The following is a 19,448-nucleotide window of genomic DNA, read 5'->3' as shown; positions in this document are numbered from 1 at the left end:
TTGTAATTATGTTTTTTAGGACACAAAATAAATAAATATTCGAAAATTTAAAAGATGGGTTTGAATTAAAAACTGAACTTAAAAGAAGCAAAACAAATAAGGTAGTAAATTAATATTAAACAAGACTACATAAAGCCATTTTTTTAAGCCAACCTTTTCTTACTAAATATTCAAAATTTTAAGTTTGATGAATTCTGTAAACCATCTACAATTTTGTCAATTTTTGAGTTGTCATTTAATCGTTATTAATTTGTAACAATTTTTCCTCGTTTAATATGTTTATGAGTGCTGTGCCTTGAAGCCTGAACTAAATCAAATTTGGTGGTTTCGGCGTTAAATCGCTAGATCTTCCGACTTAAAAACAATTTCGTTGCTAAAGAAGTTACAAACAAAAAAATGTTCAATAGCACACTTGGCCATAAAAGAAAGCATAGGTATGCCCACTTGAGTATACCGGCTTATACGTGGTGACTAATTTTTACTTAAATTTTTTTAAAACTTAAAAAATTGTTCTTAATCGCTTTCATCGCACAGTTTGATTACTAATTGAAATTTCAGTCACTTTCTACCTTATTGTTCTCTCAGTCGAACTTAAAAAACTAACTCCTCATTTTTTTTTCCAAACGTTGGTATTTTTTTAATATGTAGTTCATGTTTGATCATTTCTTGCAATCCTTTAACTATTCCAATTCGTTTCCTGTAATACGTTTATAAGACTTTGAATACCAAGATTCTCTTTTGTATTAAATGACTAGACAAGTATATGTTTTATTGCATGAAGGTATTTGTCCAATACCAATTTGTAAAAAACAAACGAGACGAGTTTTTTTTTCGAATTTAAGCCTGGTACGCAGATCCTAGCTAAATTTTAGCTCCCATACAAATAATCGATAAAATTCTCAGAAAAATTTTAGCTCTGCTAAATTTATTCGATAATTTGTACATATTATAAGAGCTAAAACATATCTCGATCTGCGTAGTGTGCAAAGTGTGTAAATCCATTTAACCATAATTTACAGGATAGCATAAACAAACTTCTTATTTTCAAAGCAAGTCCTATTATTTTCTTAAAAATTTAACCCTGAACATTTGTAATTATAAATAAAATGGGGTTCTTGATTGTAGCACATATTCATTCAAATCTATCAAATCTCATTTACGGCTAAAGATATTTTGCAACCTCTTTTAAATAACACTTCTGCTAGAGCTGGTAATACTATATTGAATGAAAATTTGTTTATATTTTTTTTTTTTTAGTGAAGGAGTTAAAGTGCTAAATCCAGGGCCGGTTTTAGGGGGGGGGGCAGCCTGGGCCGTCGCCCAGGGGCGCAAGAATTGAGGGGCGCCGCAGGCGCCCCGAACTAACGAAGTCTTTCCAATCGATGTTTTATTTATTTTTATTGGAAATACGGACATGACAATGCTGCCGTCTGCCGGAAATGACATTTCAGTATTTCCAATAGAAAAAAAATTGTAATTTATCTAATGAATAAAGGAAGAATCTAATCTAATCTAATCTATTTATTTTTACTTTCACAAGGCGTCCCAATTTTTTTCTATTTTACATTTTCAACGGCGCTCGTATTGTTTGTCCTAAACTTTTTGAAGAATGAAGGCGCCCCCCAATTTTGGGTTAGTTTTTTTGGCTTCCGGAAGGACAATGGTGTCCAAAATCTTCGTTCATCTTTGAAGAACAAGGCGCCCCAATTTCTTTTGAAAGACTAAAGCAATCCTAATATTCCACCAACCAATATAATTTTTGCAAGGGCGCCCCTATATATAAATCACTAAATCATAGCTGGTAATTTCCAAAAAACCCTAAATCCCGAAAACCCAAAAACCCGAAACCCCAAAATCCCGAAAAACCAAAATCCCGAAAACCTAAAACCCAGTCAAAAATTGACAACTTCTCCATTATAAAAACTACGTTTGTGTGTGAGAATAAAAAAATAGGTCTGTTCGTTGTTCCCCCCCTCCAGGGCACTCTAAGTCATGTCAATTAGCTGTCAAAAAAATCAGAGTTTCTCGGGTTTTCATTTTACATCGAACACCTCAGAGCTTTAGTTTCTTCAGCGAACATCGAACAGAGAGGAAATAACTTTGGTTGAAAAAGGAGCTACAAAAAACGCTTGACAACGAATTCGGAGCGACCCAGAGTGCCCTAGAGCTCACAACGAACAAACCTAATACTTATAAAGGTGTCGTTTTCGATTGGCGTCTGGAATCATTCAGAAGCCTGCTGCAAGTTTTTTATTCTCCTAGTGAAAAAGCAAAAAATTATTTTATTTTTCACCAATACAGATATTAAATTTCTGAATTGGGTGGAAGCGATTCGAATTTTTGTATAGGATTTCAAAATGAGTGAATCATTGAGTGATTCCAATCGAAAACGACATTAATGTACTTAGTTGAAAAAGTTTTTGAAAAAATATGTGTTCAAATAAAACCAACAGTACCTACTCTTTAAATGTGTTTAAACAAAAAAGTCAGAGATAAAGGTAAACTTGTCAATTGAGCCTAAATGACATAAAGATTTAATTTTTTTTAAGTTAACCTTATGTACTCTAATAAACTGCACATTGTTAATAAATGCATTAGAGAAGTAAGACATAATCTGCTATTGCTTTTTTTCTTTTTTTCGTGATTTAAAAAATTTTTTTTTAAATGAATTTTTTTTGAGAGGCGCCACTTGCAATTTTGCCCAGGGGCGCCGGTAGTGCTTAAACCGGCACTGGCTAAATCAATTAAGTTCGCTGCTCAGCTCTTTTGTTTCTCGATAAAACATAGAGACAATTGGAAAAATAAAACTTCAAACTTATAATTATTCCTTAAAATATTGAAAACTACAGTTTTACTATTATTTTAATTGATCTTCGATACATTTGTCCCACTTTGAGGTGGCACGCTTAGTTGGAATTCTTTCCGAAGAGAATTTAAGAACAAAATTTATGTACCTAGATCGGATTTAATGACTCACATGGTGCATTTAGCGGAGATAAGAAAGTTTTTTAAAATATTATTTTATAGCATTGCGGAAAAATGCTAAACAGCAACATTATTATCAACAAAACTTAACAGTTCATGGGATGAAAACTGATATTTCGTGTTTAAAAAAAAAAAAAAAAGCGTATAATAAGACAAAAATTAAAAAAAAGTTACAGTTCTTTCCAGTAGTTCAATCCAATACTTTGTATTGCCTCCTCAATAGAAAATGATAACTTGAAGTCGTCTGTTTATTTTGAATGTCTTGTTGTATGATATTCTTCGACTCTTCCTTCACTGCAGATCACTGAAGTTTTGAAAACTGGTATAAATCGTTTATATAAGTGATGTATAAAAATACTAATAATTTCGTCAATTTTTCTCCAATCGACTTAAAATTTGAAACGATATTCATCAATATCAATAGGTACCTATGAGATATTTAAAAAATAAAAATGCAAACAAAAAAATTTAATACCTTAAAGAAACTTAAAGAAAAACTATTTTTTTTTTTTCATAAAAGCTATCTGTAAAAAAAAATGATAATCGTCGACTTAGAGTGAAAACCTGCCCACATCACTTCTAACAAATTCTTTTACGTTTAGTTGTGTGATAACAATTTTATGTTGTTTTGGATTTATTCAAAAATTTAGAAATCATTCATAGTTTAATATTTTCTCCAGACTACTAAACTCTAAGCCGAATAAATGCTTTTTTTGTGGAGATCCATAAAGATTTTACAAAACTACATTACAATTTTAGCAATTTCTTAAAATTGTCAAATGCAAAAAAGCGCTCCTATCTACATACATATATTTATATTTTTATTTAAGTTGAAATATCTTTGAAGTTTTAAAAACTGTACAAAAACATCTGAAAATCCATATTTATGACCCTTAAACCTGAATAACATTTTTTACTCTTTTTGATTTTAAATTAATAAATCAAATTTCTGTGCCAACTTTTCTTTAGTTTAATCTTCGAAAATTTATGTTCCAACTGTACTTACCGCATACACAAACCAATTATGTATTTCGGAGTTAATTTCAGTTTACCATATTTCATACACAAACCTTTTCGGTTTAAGTTTTCACTAAAAATTTCAGCGAAAAAAATTCGAACAAATTCGAATTCTATTGATTTTACTCTTCTACCACCACCTATATCTTAGCGAAACATTTTTCCCCCCTTTTATACTAAATCAACCACCCCAAAAAAGTATCCACACCATACATTTCACTGTCACATTTGCTCTCCAAAATAAAAGTAAATACCTAAAATCCACTAGGTTTTTTTTGTGCAAATCAATACTCAAGAAGGATAATAGCATGCGCGAGCTCAAAACATTATATGGAATAGGAAATGCAAATGGAAATAATATAACGAAAAAGAAGAAAATACCTATCTGCCCACTAAAAAGATATTAGATTTTTCAGTGAAAAATTCCTCTCGGTTGTATTCGGTTGCAAAAAACGGAAAAAATAATAAATCTTCTTTCCTTTTTAAAAATTATAATAAAATTATAAAATAAAAAAAATATCCTTAAAAAACGGTCTGAAAAATTCCTTAATTTTAATAAAAAAAAAAAGAAATAATTTAAATTTAAATTTAATTAATTTAAAAGTAGATTAATTAAGAAAAAAATTAGAAAAAGTAGAAAAATTGGTTTTTGTTCTTCCTAATAAAAAAAAATTTATATCTATACCTAGTTTTTACAGTGACAAGATTGCAAAGATATAACTCCTTTTTTCGAAATATAAAAAAAAGGAGAAGGTGAACAAAAAAGAAAAAAAAATTAACAATTACAGCGCATTAACAACAACAATTTAGCTTTCCAGACATCGAGTAATATCTATCTAATCGAAGGGTAAGTGGAAGGCGTGATTAGAATTTTAGTCAGGTTTTTTTTTTTTTTTCGTTCTCAAACCCTTTCAAGTCCGTCGAGTCGAGGCGATAAGGGAAAAAAAGCTAAAGCACATTTTTTTTATCGTCATCGTAGTCAGACATACTGGCATATTCATATTCAGAGAATACTGATTGTATAGTGTGGCACAGTAGGTCAAGTGAGATAATGAGAAATATAAAAAAAATGTATGCAGGAGAGAGATGTAAAGTGTGTAGAGGTCGAAGACATCTTTCCATCCATATACCGCCTCCGCTTTCTATCGTCGTCACTGTTAAGCCCCCCAGAGAACGATGACGATGAGGGACGAAAGCGCGAGCGGTACTTAAAAGGATTATGTAAAGTGTGTTGTACCACTTAATTTTATGAGTTGGGCTCTAGAAAACCGGTGCGAGAGCCCTTAACTCGGTTCAAAAAAAAAAAAAAAAAAAACTAGGGACCACTCAAGAGCCCCTAAGGGTGATGGATAATACCTAGAATACTATCTTGTTTTATTTCTTTTCCTTTCTATTCCTACCTACAAATCTGCTTGAAAAAAACTATTTCAAAAACGAGTCCATTCCAATTGAGAGAAGATACATCGTTAGTAATATTTTTTTTTTAAATTTTTTTCATAGAAATTTCCTTTAATCATTAATTTGTAAGTTTTTGACAATTCCAATACACCTTTTATAGAATTGAGAGGAATTATATACCACGCATTGGAATGTGTATATTTTGTATTTGTGTGTGTGTTAATAGTTGTAGTAACGATTTGTTGAATTGGAATACTTGATTTTCATCTGCAACTGCGCCTTCTTCATTGATTATGCTCCAACTTTTCTCACCATATTATATCTCGCCACCTTCTTTTTTCAAATCGTCGTCGTTGTCGAAAACCACCTTATAGTATTGGAATTTTCGTGAGGATTTAACCCTTACTCACTCTCGCAATGAAGATTTGTTTTTTTTTTTTTTTTAATTTTTTTTTTTATATTTTTTGGTTGAAGACACGCAAGTTTATTGAGAGTATATGGTGACATTTAAGTGAGGGTGAGAAATAAAAAGAAAATCAATGATTTTATCGTAAAATAGAAATCTTTTGAAAAAAAAAAAATTGCGACACATGGCATTTCAGTTGGCGATTAATTTGTGAATCAATTAGGTGCTTATCTTTTATTTTCCTTCCCACAAGGGTGATTAGAAAAAATATAATACTTAGGTATGTGAGTATTTTTTATTTAAGATTAAAATAAGAAGGGTTAAATATAAAAATGTATAATTTTTTGTGTTGACTATTATGAAACATAATTTTAGTCTGCAGACTAGAAAATAGTTTTGTATTACGTTTATGTGTAGCAATTTTATATTTTTCGTTTTGTGGTTATGAAATATTTGTTTTAGAGTGTTTTAAAGAGTGAGACTATACATGTTCTTTTTTTATAAAATACAAAAATCTTGATAGCAGGATCTAGAATTAACACGAACGTGAGTTGAAAGAAAATTTAAATGGCCACTGATCAGTTCTTCATGACAATTGTTAGTTTTACATTTTTATTGTTTTAAACCTCTTTATAATGGCACTGTTCTGTTATATAGAGATTCAATTTTAGAATAGTTAAGAAAATTCTATAAGTTTTGTAAATATCTACATTTAGGCATTCTAAATCTTATCTCAAATATGTATTTCAGAAAACCATGCGTTCACGAATCACGGATCAAAATGCAACTATTTACTCTACAATCTAAAAATTCCCATAGTTGAAACGACTCAAGACCTTATTTGACGACATTATTCACAAAGACAATTCAGCACATTATTTTGTAAAACGATCAATGGTCCAAAAAATTCCATAACCTTTATAAGACTCCTACCCTAGAACTTGAATTATTTTGACTTTAAAATCAGCACGTTTTTAAACACTGCCTCCTAAATTTTTCCGATTCCCCCTCTATAATGTTATGGAATGAGTACTACCTTAAAATTTTAGATGAGAATATTTTTAAAAATTGTTTATGACTTAAGCCTCTATAATAGATTTTGTGTGACGTCACATAGCCATTATCTAGCGGACAAGCAAGACGCTTCCGACGATACCTCATTTGTCAAATTGCAATCAGTAGTTTAGGCGCTATGATGTCACAGATGAACATACCTACATACACATAAAACCTTCTTTTAACTAGTCAAATAAAAAGAAATATGAGAAAATTGAAAAATTATTTTATCAGATTTTTCTTTTTTCAAAATATTTTTTGTTTTTATTTGTTTTTATTTTTCAATTTTCTCATAAACTAGAAGACATAGAAACATATAGTTTTCACTGTTCTTTAAGGAATCAATTGAGGCAGTTTTCTGCGTGAGTAATTTGTTTACTAAAATTCACAGTCTGGACAAAAATAGTATAAAATGAGTTTTTAAATTTTTTTTTTCGCCTTTTTTTAACTTTGAAATCGATTATTTCAAAAACTATTGGTTATATTATATTGATTTGAAAATTAGAATCAAATGTACAATTTTTCCTTTTTGAAATGGTATCATTTATTACTGTAAGTGTTGCCGTTGTTTTTTAATAATTTTTTTTTATTTCTATAATTTTTTTTTAGAAAAATGCCCCTCCCACCTAAACGGGGAGAGATAGACCCCCCTCCCAAAGAAAAAAATGTTTGTATTGAGCACCTCTACAAAAACCCGTTATCAAATCCTGGCGCCCAAGTTATCCTACTACGTGCCGAAACAACATTTTTGTTCTATACCTAAAAGTTCGAATTTCTGTATCTGGGTTGAAATGGAAAACATTTTTTTTCTAAGCCAATTTTGAAGTGATTTTCATGAAAAATACCTCGATTGATTGGGAAATAGATATAGTTTTGGATTATATTTTTTAAATAGCATATTGTTTTGAAAACAAATACTTTAAATTGATGTTGGGCAAATAACGAAAAAAATGGAATTTTTGAACTTTGACAGCTTATAAATTCTAAGTGGTTTAACCGAGTTACATGTTTTATACATTGTTGAAAAGGTATATTTATCTTCTATCAGAAACTGTAAAAAATCGAAAATGGGTAGAAAATTGTCGAAGCTAGAATTTTTTCAATGGGTGAAGGTCCAAAAAACCGTTTTTTGCCCGTAACTTCAGATTTTGGGGGTGTTAGGGGATTTTCAAATACAGTTTCGTATTCAGTGCGACTAGCTCTACAAAACCTGATAGGTCTACGCCCGCGTATATTTTGAGTGTTACACCGTGTAATTAATTATTCGAAATATTTTTTATTTCATACGCCATTTTGCTGCAAATTAATTAACAGTTCCATGTTTTATAAAAACTCAATTTCTTACTTTTATTTCAGAGCAACATTCTGAAAAAAATTTGTATGGTGTGACACAGGTTTATTATTTTGAAAACTTGCCGTGTTATTGCAATTTTCAAAAAAGTAAAAAAGTTTTCAAAGTTGAAGTTAGAAGTAAAGATATTACAGTTTAAAAGCAACAAAACAGGGTTTTTCAGAGAAAAATAACAAAGAAAAATAAACAGATTTTCTCGACTGTTGTTTGTTTATTTCTTTTTGAATGAAAGCCTCGATTTTTGTTTGTTATTTTGCTCTGAAAATCTATGTTTTTTTTGCATTCAAGTTGTAATATCATTCGTTCTAATTTCAACTTTGGAAATTTTAATAAATTTTTGAAAACTGCAATAAAACTGCAAGTTTTCCAAATAATAAACCAGTGTCACACCATTAAAAAATTTTTTCAGGATGTAAGTAAGAAATTGAGTTTTTATAAAACACGGAACTGTTAATTAATTTGCAACAAAATGGCGTATGAAATAAAAAATATTTTGATTAATTAATTATTTCTTATTATTAGGCAATGTTTTAGTAAAAGAATTGAAAAAAACAAAAATCAATTATGAGCGGAGGAAGCAAAATACTGTTACAAAGTCGGGATTATTCGAAATTTCACAAAAACTGCATTAAATCGAAAACCGTAAGGATTTGGGATGAACAAGTTACCAAATTCTGAGAGCCCTAAAGCTGGCCTATCAGAATATTTCGTTTGATCCATTACTTTTGGGACACCCTGTATACTCTCCCATAAAATTATACATAAATAAATCCTTGTTACCCTGACTACGTTAAGATAGGACATTTATTTCTTTAATTGAAAATAAACGAAGGCACACTGGACATTAAATTGAGTAAGTTTATCAAAATGTATGTGCTTGAAGGAACTGAACTGAATTTTAATTAAAACATTAAAATTGTGTAACTAATGACAGAGTTACAAAATATATGCATTATAAAGAAAGGACAACGTTTATAAAATCTAGTAGGTACTAGAGCTTAAATTTCTCCATAGGCAAATGTATACCTTTTCTGATATGTTTGCTTATGTATTTGGTGATATTGGTTCATTTAATTGAATTTTATTTCGTTGTTTAGAAGTTTGTAACAACTTATTTGAAATAAAAATATAAATGATTAGAAAATAGGCAGCGTAAGATAACAATTAAAGAAAGAAGAAGTTGGTAAAATTGAAAAAACAATCGATAACAAGAAAACAATAATTACCACTTAATACACAGAACATACTAATGGATAAGTAATTGTTGCTTCTAATTTCTTTTAAGGCTAATGCTACGCATCAACTGACCACTAATCTATACGATTAAGTTCAATCTAGTTTTATTTTCAAATGAAATTGATGCGGAAGTATTTATCGAAGCTTAATTTAATTTTCAATGCATTGCTTCTAGTCTTTGGTTATACATTGTATGTGTTTGGGGAAAAATGAGAAAAGAAAACCACTAGAGCTTTATATTCTTATTTTTTCAAATGAAAAGTTTTTGAAAACAAAGATTTAGTGTTAGAAACACTCTGACGAACAAAATTTGGGCAGGTTTTATGACGTGCTTGCTCCACTTCTGTTTATTCAATACGTTAAATACTAACGATAAAAATTACAAAATTTACTATCCAATGATATAACATTTTAAAGTATTTATTTATTATCTCTTAAGAAAAAATAAACCATGTCATGATTGCTTTTAAAATAAAGTTTTTAGAAAAGAAAAATGAGAATCGTTGGAAATGTTCAAAATGTTTTCTTGAAATCACTCACCGAGTTTTGAATTTGATTTTCTTTTGGATATCTTGAGGTCGAAATAAGAAAAAACGTGACAGCGTTGACGCACAATTTCATGGCATAGCTACTTTTAAGTGATAATTTATTAATAAATTGAATTTTTCAAAATTTTGTTTTTTGAAAATTTATTTTTGATCAAAATGAAGAGTAAAACCCTATGTGGAGTTCAATTTTGCTAGAACAATCCTGTGTTAATGTTCATGATATAACATTACCTAGATTTGTACGTATAAATTTATATTTAAGATCGATAAGGATAAAAAAAAATAATTCGTAACACATGGCAGCCCTGTCTGTTAACGAAAGGTGGCAACCCAAGCACGTTTTGATTAGTTCAGTAATATATTGCACACTTAAAAGTTTAACGGGATCTTCTTATCATATTTTTAGTATTATAAGTTTTCATTTCAACGGTCACTCTGGTGTATGTGCAATATTATTTTTATAAATACGTATTTGGTGATTATGAAAAAAAGAGAGCAATTATTCTGCAGCTGAATGTTATTTTTTTTTTTTGCAACAGGGCATCCTTTTGAAGTCATTATACTTTTATAATTTAAAGGAGACGAAAAAACTGAATAAATGCAAATTGGTTTAATTTTTTATTATTTTGGCAGCCAAATTGGTAATAAATCAACTGTTCTGTGACGTATGCGTAACTTTTTAAAATCTTTTTCATTTGTTTAAAAATAGATTTTTGGATATTTAGATTTTTCTTAACTCGAGTTAGTTGAAAAATATCTTAAGAATTGGGTAAAGTTAAGTGTTTATTCACACTTCACTTAAGACTTGAGTAGAACAAAATCTTGGTTGGAGGAATTTTTTTTTCGATCAAGCTCAACTTGAGTCATGGCTATAAATAAGAACTTTCTTTAACTTGCACTAAGACAATGAGTTCCCTTCCTTAAATTATATTTTGATTTATAGTTCACTAAAAAAATAATTCACTAAAAAAGGAATGAGTCTTTAATGGTTTTATTCTTTTTATACATTTATTCTATAGAAACTTGATAGAAATTCATAAGATTTAAATGTTGTACTTACTTTGTTTCTCCTTTGAAGTCCTTAAACTAGCGCTCGAACATTTCGAGTTGTTCCGAGGTTTATTTTTTTTGCATGTTTTCTTCTAAATAAAATTTAGCAAACTCAACTTTTTGGTTTCTTTCGCACAAGGAAAAATGAGAGCCGAAAATATTAGTTTTTTACAAATTTTAAATATACCTCATTTTTTCCAACTACTTGCCGTTTGTTTGCCATTATGCAATTCTTTTTTCTCATCCAAAATTGAAATTTTCTTTTGTTATATTTTCGGGAGATTAAAATTCATTTTATCAAAAAATTGTCTTAGACTTTCAGGAAGAATCAAATGCCAACAATAGTGTACCTACTACAACTTATTACATTTTGTGTTATTTCTAAGTGAAGTTTGAATTTAATTGAATTACATTTTTGAAAAATTAATTAACAAGTAAAGCAACAAGTTTTTTTTTTCAAATCAAGTAAGAATTATATTAGCAACCAAGTTAAAAAAAAGCAGTCCATTATTTATAAAACAAACTATAGTTGCAGTAGATATTATTAAATTCATACTATAAGTTAAAACTTTCACTTATGATAAATTGCTATTTAGTACTTTACTGTAAATAATATTGTGAATAAAAGTTCATCAAAAGCGAATTAACAGCATACTTTTTGATTTGTATTAAGATTTTAACTGCAGCTTACTAATTTATGTTCATGAAAATTGCAGAAAATCAAACTAACTCACTGTAAACCAGGATTGTAAAAAATCATTTTATTCTTAATGCATTTGCTTTCAATTACAAATTTAAAAACAAAAATATTTATCGCAACTGAAAATATTTTGCATAAAAAAATTTGTATTGCAAATAAAAAAAATTGTATTGAAAATAAAATTTTTATTGCTAATAAAAATATTTTGCATTGAATTTTTTCAATGAAAAAAAAAAAAAATTCAATGCAGAATGTGTGTATTTAATATTTCTTTTTAATACTCGTCGAATTTCTTACAATTTTGGCTAATATAAGGTCAAGAAGTCAAAATTTGTAAGAAATTCGACGAGTATTGAAAAAAATAATGCATTAATTTTTTTTCAATGCAGAACATTTTTTATTTGCAATAAATTTTTTTTTTCAATGCAAAATATTTTTAATAGCAATAAAAATTTTATTTTCAATGCAATTTTTTTTCATTTAATGCAAAGTTTTTTTATTTGCAATACAATTTTTTTTAATTTGAAATGCATTTTTAAAATGTATTGCTTGTTATCACAACTAAATTTAATTAAAAAAGTGGTTCAGTAAAATTGTTTCAAGTCTGTTATTAAAAAAAAAATATTCAACTGAACAGCACGCAAGGTATAAAGAAATTTTAGGAATTTCCGGGTTAAATATTCTGTTTTGTATCCTAAATTGCATGTACAAACAATAAATAAACAAGTAGTTCATGTAATCAAGGAAGGTATTTACCTATTTAGAAAAAATAATAATACAAATTTAAAAATAAAAAACAATACAATTTATTATTGTTGATGATTTTTAATAAAACTCAATACAAAAATAAAATAATAAGCAAAAACCTAATTAAAAATAATTCTCAGTATTTTGTTCGCCATTTTAATAGCTATTATTTGTATAAATTCATAACCAACAAAATTGAATTAAAAAAAAACTGAATAAAAAGTTCAATTATTTTAAAATGTATATCCACATCTGGTATTTGAACTCATTCCTCATACCAAATACACCATTTCCAGGAAACCAAAAAAAATTAAAAAACAAAACTTTAAAGTTAACTCTTTTTTTCCCACACCAACATAATCATATCTAACTCTTTCCTCCAATGGGATTTTTCGTCCTTCCGGTGAAATATTTTTCGTTGTGTTTCATTCATAAAATTCTTCTCTCCCGGTGAGATGTACCAAGTCCTATACTTTTACACTGATTCTGTCAATGTAATAGTGTGCACCCATACCATAACTGACAGAGAAAACAAAACCGAGGAATGAGGATGCAGGCAGAATGTACAAACTTTTCCCAGAGCTCTGGAGAGTTACGTAATAATTTCCTTTGGTTTTAAAGAATTAAATGGTTTAGGGGCACGCATTCTAACTAAGGATGCAGGCCAGCCTGTTTCATATACATAAGTTTAGATAGATATAATATGTATTACGACTTTGTGCCTCTTGTGGGATTTTTTTGTTTGATTTTTTTTTTTTCAGAGTGACTGAATTAAAACGACGCCACCGTCGTCGACGTTGTCGTTGCATTCAACTAGTGAGGTGGATTATAAGGTGCGAGGAAGGCAGGTTGAAAGGGAGAGAGGGGGGCTTGAGAAAAAAGTTCACACCACTGCCTAAGTGTTTCTTTGTTTTGTCATTTCAAAATTATGTCAGAAAGGCATAAATTCTGTGTGCTCGTTTTAAGCTGGGAAGAATATGAATATATGAACGAAGAGGGGTTGGAGGGGGCTGGGATGGGAAAGAGCTATGCTCATTCAAGTTGCGCACAAAAGCTTGGGAAGATGAGAAGCAGAATTACAAAAAAAGGTGGTTGACTCTTTTTTGTTTCTTTGCTTTTTTTTTCTGATAGGTATACTTTGAGTACTAGATTTGTCATGAATTTATATTCTCCCGCGATATGCCTATTTCATGAGGATTAAAAAAAAAATATAATTAATTTGAAAGTCACGTTAATTTGCACGTGGATTAAAATTTTACAAAGGTCTACAGCCCAAGTTGAAGATATTTGTCATTACTAATTCAATATTTCATGAGAAATATTGGTTTCATTATAAACTTTTCTTGCTTATAAATTGAATACATTTCTAATTTAGAAGGCTTTGAAGAAATATATGTATTTTCAGAACAAATATTTAACAATGAACTTTTTTCGGAAATAAATAAGAGTAGCCTTGGGGTTTAGGTTAAGAGGGTAAGAGGGTAAGAGGGAGGAGAAAATAGCTAACGATTATGGAGGAAACTGTTTGTATTCTTGACTTTTATTATAAAAGGAATCATTCAAGCCGATGAAAATAAAAGAACATTTAATTTGTCCTACACGCAAAAAAATAATGGACCTAACGAGAGGTTTTTTCGGTGGGTTAAAAAAAATGTAGGTATTAAAAATAACGTAGTCTTGGTTAAAAACTACGGTTAAGTTAAATTGTTTAAAATTACCATTTTAGAAGGTTATTTTAATCGATCAACTTGTTTACATTGATCAAGAAAATCGGCTAAAATTTGAGATATTGGTAAAGTTAAACCGAGAAAGTGGGTAAGATTAAAAAATTTTGAGTAACCGAATTGACTCTAGTAATTTTAACCGGGTTAGTTTGCAGGTTCTATATTAAGAATCTCCCTGTGTTAATTTTACACGAGTTTTACGTTGTTTCTAACCGATCATTTTTCTGCGTGTAAGATTGTTTGAGTTTGCATGTTTTTATGCAGCCATTTTTTCGAGTATTTGAAACTGCTCTATCATATTACCAATAACATGCTGAATAATGAAATGAAATAAGTAGCCATTTCTGTGATTCATTAAGTTATAAAAATTTTTTCATCTGGTTTATGTTTTTGAATACACTGGTGGAATTGATCCTGTAGTAGATATATGATCCTACCTTTACCTCAAGGAAAATTATGCTACGGGCTGATAGCACTGGTCAACAAAATTTAACTTTTTTTTGCCACAAGAACCAAAATATACTTTTCTAGTAGTTTTTGGGGTGCTGAATCAGAAAAATTTGATTGGCCTCCGTTTTTGAAATATTACCGTTATAAAATGCTGAAAATCGTCATTTTGGCTGTTTTCGAGGTTCTGTTTTTATGTGGGGTAATTCACTATAAACATATTTGTAACATTGATTATAAGAACAGATATTTTTCTTTCAAAAACTGTTTAAATTTTATCGATATCTCTTTTATTGCTCGAGATATCTTAAGTTTCAGTTAATAAGCCAAAGAGAAACTAAACTTAAACTAAAGTTTAAGTCACTGGTCACAGAATTTTTGCCACAAGAACCAAAATATACTTTTCTGAAGGTTTTTGGGTTGCTGAATCCGAATCCGCAATCAGAAAAATTCTATTAGCCTCCGTTCTTGAAATATAACCGTTATAAAAATAACCTTTTTTATGCATTTTATAACGGTAATATTTCAAGAACGAAGGCTAATAGAATTTTTCTGATTGCAGATTCGGATTCAGCAACCCAAAAACCTTCAGAAAGTATATTTTGGTTCTTGTGGCAAAAAAAGTTTAATTTGGTTGGCCTGTATTGTTTCTGATTCAAAGACCGCTACTTAAATTTTAAATATCTCGGGCAGTAAAAGAGATATCGGAAAGAATTAAACATTTTTTGAAAGAATAAAACCAGTTCTTATAGGCACCTTTACAAATTTATTCATAATAAACTACCCCACAAAAAAACATAGCCTCGAAAACAGCCAAAATGATGTTTTTTGACATTTTCTAACGGTAATATTTTAAAAACGGAGGCCAATACAAATTTTCTGACTTCAGATTCGAGTTCAGCACATCAAAAACTACTAGAAAAGTATATATTGATTGTTGTGGCAAAAACCTTGTTGACCAGTGTAGTTTGGTATAAGGCTTTTGTATTTGGATTGGTTTACAATCAATGAAAAGTCCTGAAGTTTGCTTAAGATTGAAGTGTTAACTTTTATTAACGGTGAATTATACAAGAAAACTTCAAATAAGTTCAGCTAATATATTGTAGAATATATTTCCTGTTTAAAACCTACTGTTTTTAAGATACAAGGTTTTGTGACCTTTGATCCCTTATTATAGGCCTATAGGACGGTTTCCTTTAAAAAAATTGTTTTCGTCTAAGTTATAATGGTCCCGTAAGAGGGCCTCAAAGAATGGGAGCGAATATTTTTTAATAATTAAATGATTTTATTGAGAAATAGATTTTATTTGATTTTGAAAAATGTGGCGTTCGGAATAATGAATGGGTCAAGTCCACTTATCTATAAGTTGAATTTTTTAAGGTCTTAGAAATTAAGTGTTTATTATTTATTAAAAAGAATCGAAGAAACCAAATTTAAGATACCTATATTCAAAACTCGGGACGAAATTCTTTGAAATATTTTTTCAACAGTTTCTTTAGTTCATGAGAAAGAGTAAGAGAGATAATTTTTCCGATTTCAAAAAAGAGGACATAATTTACTACAGAGAATACAATATCGAAAATCGTTTGAAACTGTGTCCAAAACCGGATCACACCCTAGCTGAGACCTTCCACTGATATATCCTTACTAACGAAGCAAAACATGTTTAATTTCGCAAGCTGTTAAAAGCTGCTTTTTATCAGAAATTGAACATAGTGAGCTTTGCTCACTGTTTGGCTTGATTTGATTACACTTCGAAACAGCAGTTTACTGCTCAGAAAATAAAAAAATATGTTTTTTCTTTTCAGATTTCCATTTCTAGTAAACCAAATTATTGCATCAAATTTGGATAACATAGCCTAAAGGTCTTCTAAAAGGTCTTCGTATTTAAAAAATACTAATTTAAATTTTTGAATTTGAATTGAATTTCAACAATTTAATAGAAATATTACGTTCGGAATCATCAATTCATTGATTTTGAATTCACCAATATGTTATTTATGTTTACTTATACGTTTAAAAAAAAACTGCAATTTTGTGGGACCTAGGATTTTTTAAATTGCTGGCTTAGAAAGATTGAAAGTTATTACAATTTTCTCGAAAACTTAGATTATATTTAGTAAAAGCAGCCCGAATTTATTCACTCTCCATTAAAACAAAATTTAAAAAAAATTGTGAATTATTTTGAAACTATTTCAAGAGCTTATTTAATATACGATAATTCTGAGAGAAAAGTGAAACCAGATATCGTTCTTAAAAATGTTGCCCCATTATATTAAATATTGACCTTTATCCTGAACTAAACAATTTTGAGAATGTTACCTTAGACATTTCAAATTTCTCTGTATCTATTATTCCACTGAATGATACATATGAAATTAAAGTAAAATTAAAACTTTAATTGAAAAAAAAAAAATTCTTTGAAATTTCAAACCAGCAATAAGATGGGGCAGCAAAAATAAATCAACTTTAATCAAAAAAGATATGGCATGCATTTGAAGTAGGGGCACTTTGTAGGTTCACAAAAAAGTTCACAGAGAATAAGAAGCTTCTTTTTATAATTCTTGAGGTATCAGTTAAATAATATAAAGTCGTTTATATTTAAAGTAGGAAAACGTGATCTGATAGCAAGATTTTTTTTTTATTTATTTCAAAATTCCTTGAAAAAAATGATGGTGTTCTATTTATCAATAAATGTCGCATAAATTGATGCAAATAAATTGAACTTGTCATTATTTTATGATAAAAAGTGAAAATATAATTAAATTACGTTCATGTGTATACAGTTTTTATATCTTATTCACCATAGTAACTTTTCTTCAAGAAAAAAAAAAAAAAAAACAAGTTTGGATATCATTTGGCCCAATAGAGTGAACATTTTCTAAAGAAAAACTGGACACTGTGGTGTATACGTATTTTTTTGTAATGTATTTTTTTTTGCAAATAGATAATTCAATTTTCTTAATAACAAAGTAAATAATAATAATAAGGAAAATGATTGTCCTAGAAATTTAACCCAGGGCTATTATTTTCAACAAGACTCAATGAAGGTAGAAATTATTTATGTTTAAAGGCATTATGGTATATATTTTTCTTATAATTTCAATATAAGAATCCCCCAAAAACAACCCGTATAAACTTAGCATGACAACTTTTGAAAAGTTAATTTTTTTTTGGCTCAGTAATTGCCGCATAATTGCCGTGTTTATGCCGTGAAGTCAAAAAAATTGCCGCGCGCTTAGTTTGGTCAGAATCGGTAAACCAAGTTTGTCATGCTAACTTTATATAAAGTTAGCAACAAATTTTAATTTTTGATCAATTTAAATTTTTTTTTCTCTAATTATTTAAAGTTTAATTGCCGTAATTATGCCGTGAAATCGAAAATAATATATCTCTTTTGGTTTTCTCAAAAAAAAAAATAAAATGTATTTTTTGTTAACCCTATTCCATATAAAGTTAGCATGACACACCCTGTATTTCTTATATCCTTGGTCAATTTTTAATTTTTTTTGGCCAATTAATTGCCGCATTGGGTTAATATAAAAACTGCAAACTCAAAAAAATTGCCGCGCTTTTGGTTTTTTCAAAAAAAATTAAAAACTGTTTTTGGCCTCATATCGTATAAAGTTAGCATGACAAACCATCTATTTCTTAAAACCTTGGTCAATTTGAAAATTTTTTTGGCCAATTAATTGCCGCATTGGGTTAATATAAAAACTGCAAACTCAAAAAAATTGCCGCGCTTTTGGTTTTTTCAAAAAAAATTAAAAACTGTTTTTGGCCTCATATCGTATAAAGTTAGCATGACAAACCATCTATTTCTTAAATCCTTGGTCAATTTGAAATTTTTTTTGACCAATTAATTGCCGCATTGGGTTAATATAAAAACTGCAAACTCAAAAAAATTGCCGCGCTTTTGGTTTTTTCAAAAAAAATTAAAAACTCTTTTTGGCCTCATATCGTATAAAGTTAGCATGACAAACCATCTATTTCTTAAATCCTTGTTCAATTTGAAATTTTTTTTGACCAATTAATTGCCGCATTAGGTTAATATAAAAACTGCAAACTCAAAAAAATTGCCGCGCTTTTGGTTTTTTCAAAAAAAATTAAAAACTGTTTTTGGCCTCATATCGTATAAAGTTAGCATGACAAACCATCTATTTCTGAAAACCTTGGTCAATTTGAAAATTTTTTTGGCCAATTAATTGCCGCATTGGGTTAATATAAAAACTGCAAACTCAAAAAAATTGCCGCGCTTTTGGTTTTTTCAAAAAAAATTAAAAACTCTTTTTGGCCTCATATCGTATAAAGTTAGCATGACAAACCATCTATTTCTTAAATCCTTGGTCAATTTTAAAAATTTTTTGGCTAATTAATTGCCGCATTGGGTCAATATAAAAACCGCAAACTCAAAAAAATTGATGCGCTCTTGGTTTTTTTTGCAAAAAAATTTAAGTTTATTTTTTGAGTCACTTTCCATATAAAGTTAGCAGGGCATACCCTCTGTTTGTTAAATCGCTGATTAAAATTTAATTTTTTTTTTTACGAAATAATTGCCACACTTGGTTTTTTTGTAAAATGCAAACTCGAAATTCTTTTTGGCCAGTTTTTTATTCAAAGTAAAGGAAAAAAAAAACTACTATTTTTTATGTAACTACATTCTTTGTTAAGTGGTTCCTATAAAGTCATAAAAAAAAACATTTTTGTTTACAATGTAAGGTGTTCTTGAATTTTGTAGGTCAATCACATACACCATTTATTATTGTACTATTTTACATTCTAG

The 19,448-nt window shown here is 29.0% G+C and overlaps 2 protein-coding genes across 3 annotated transcripts in view; one reads left to right on the top strand and one right to left on the bottom strand.

Moving 5' to 3' along the window:
• The window catches only part of LOC129916923 (uncharacterized), a 59,300-nt gene extending 47,919 nt beyond the window's left edge, over positions 1-11,381 (bottom strand). For both annotated transcript variants that reach the window (XM_055997136.1, XM_055997138.1), the window contains exon 1: positions 11,058-11,381. The gene's annotated coding sequence lies outside the window, so the exon portion shown is untranslated. The remainder of the gene's footprint in view (positions 1-11,057) is intronic.
• LOC129916922 (synapsin) overlaps positions 4,622-19,448 on the top strand; it is a 104,323-nt gene continuing 89,496 nt past the window's right edge. Inside the window, exon 1 of the mRNA XM_055997134.1 lies at positions 4,622-4,849. The gene's annotated coding sequence lies outside the window, so the exon portion shown is untranslated. The remainder of the gene's footprint in view (positions 4,850-19,448) is intronic.

Source organism: Episyrphus balteatus, chromosome 3, assembly GCF_945859705.1.
Source record: "Episyrphus balteatus chromosome 3, idEpiBalt1.1, whole genome shotgun sequence".
In the NCBI taxonomy this organism is placed as follows: domain Eukaryota; kingdom Metazoa; phylum Arthropoda; class Insecta; order Diptera; family Syrphidae; genus Episyrphus; species Episyrphus balteatus.
The sequence above is the reverse complement of the archived record's forward strand: the minus strand, read 5'-3'. Positions and strand labels throughout refer to the sequence as shown.